This window comes from Chiloscyllium plagiosum, unplaced genomic scaffold, assembly GCF_004010195.1.
Source record: "Chiloscyllium plagiosum isolate BGI_BamShark_2017 unplaced genomic scaffold, ASM401019v2 scaf_74, whole genome shotgun sequence".
In the NCBI taxonomy this organism is placed as follows: domain Eukaryota; kingdom Metazoa; phylum Chordata; class Chondrichthyes; order Orectolobiformes; family Hemiscylliidae; genus Chiloscyllium; species Chiloscyllium plagiosum.
This window is the reverse complement of record NW_025215232.1, coordinates 55,382-57,196: the sequence shown is the minus strand read 5'-3', so window position 1 is coordinate 57,196 and position 1,815 is coordinate 55,382. Positions and strand designations below refer to the sequence as shown.

General features: G+C 39.0%; 1 long non-coding RNA gene across 1 annotated transcript in view; it reads left to right on the top strand.

Moving 5' to 3' along the window:
- Positions 1 to 1,815, top strand: part of LOC122548224 — a 36,974-nt gene that overhangs the window by 2,007 nt on the left and 33,152 nt on the right. The gene's annotated exons all lie outside the window — the stretch shown is intronic.

Genomic DNA, 1,815 nt, shown 5'->3' with positions numbered 1-1,815 from the left:
AAATGAAATAAATTGGTTTTCATATGCCTTTTTGCTGGGGAGATCTGAAGCAGTACTGAAATTGGGTCACAATAAAGGTGACCTGAACTTACCATCAGACACTGATATCTATGAGGTCCAACAGATTTTTGTTTTAAAGTTGCTAATTTCTTTCAGCCTCTAACACTAAGCTTCCAATGTTATGTATCAGAAGGAGCAGTGAACTAGTAGCTAGTATTGTTAGAAACTGTTAAGTTTGTCATCTCTGCACTTACTGCATTGTTTCATCTGCATTGTAAAGTTTACTACCTGCAGCGGGAACGTGTGGGCTGTGTTCACTAGAAACTAAAAATCACACAACACCAGGTTATAGTCCAATAGGTTTATTTGGAAGGACTAGCTTTCAGAACACCGCTCCTTCATCAGGTAGCTGTGGAGCAGGATCATAAGGCACAGAATTTATAGCAAAAGATTAGTGTCATGCAATTGAAATGATATATTGAACCAACTTAGATTGCTGTTAAGTCTTTCTTCTTTTAGAATGGGTTGAAGGTTTCTGTTCATTAATATGTAAATCCCAGAACTAGTTTTAAGTCACATTCTCCAGATATCTTCAGGTTTTATAAAAAGAGGTGACATCTCACCTCCGTCAATGCATTAAAGGTGAGAGGTTTGAGTCTGTCTGTATCCCAATCTTGAGTTAGACTGGTTGTATTTTCAAAGTAGGGATTTATAAAATATGACATGGCTTGACTGCCTGCAGATTGCACACATTTTAAGGAAAACTGAATGTATCTGCAAATATAATTCTGAAAATCCAAATTCGCCCCATAGACTTGTGTGTGTGTGTGTGTGCGCACATAAGAGAGTGTGTGTTTGCATGCTTGGTAAAGTGTCATGATTTAGAGATGTCGGTGTTGGACTGGGGTGTACAAGGTTAAAGGTCACACAACACCAGGTTATAGTCCAATAGGTTAAATTGGAAGCACTAGCTTTTGGAGCGCTGCTCCTTCATCAAGTGGTTGTGGAGGACACAATTGTAAGGCACAGAATTTATAGCAAAAAATTACAGTGTGATGTAACTGAAATTATACATAGAAAAATACCTTGATTGTTTGTTCAGTCTTTCATCTGTTCAAAAACCATGATAGTTTCACTTCTTTCATATGTAAATAGAGTCATAGAGATGTACAGCATGGAAACAGACCCTTCGGTCCAACCCGTCCATGCCGACCAGATATCCCAACCCAATCTAGTCCCCCCTGCCAGCACCCGGCCCATATCCTTCCAAACCCTTCCTATTCATATACCCATCCAAATGCCCCTTAAATGTTCTCAGGTTAACTGTAACAATTGATGTTCGCTAACATCAATTGTTACAGTTAACCTGAAAATGTAACTTATGTAAATCACAAAACCTTTTTTAATTTACAGATGAAAAAAGTGAAACTATCATGGTATTCGAACAGATGAAAAACTCAACAAACAATGAAGGTATTTTTTAATGTATAATTTCAGCTACATCACACTGTAAACTTTTGCTCTAAATTCTGTGTGTTATAATTGTGTCCTCCACAACCACCTGATGAAGGAGCGGCGCTCTGAACGCTAATGCTTCCAATTAAACCCGTGGGACCATAACCTGGTGTTGTGTGATTTTTTAACTTGGTAAAGTGTAAGTGTGATGGAGTGTAAGCCTGTGAAAGGGTGTATTTGTGTGTGTGTACCTGAAAGAGAGCATGTGGATAAAAGCGAGGGGTTGCATTTTGGTAAAGCAAACAAGGGCAAGACTTGTACAGTAAATGGTAGAACAGAGAGACCTGGTGGGGGGGGGGG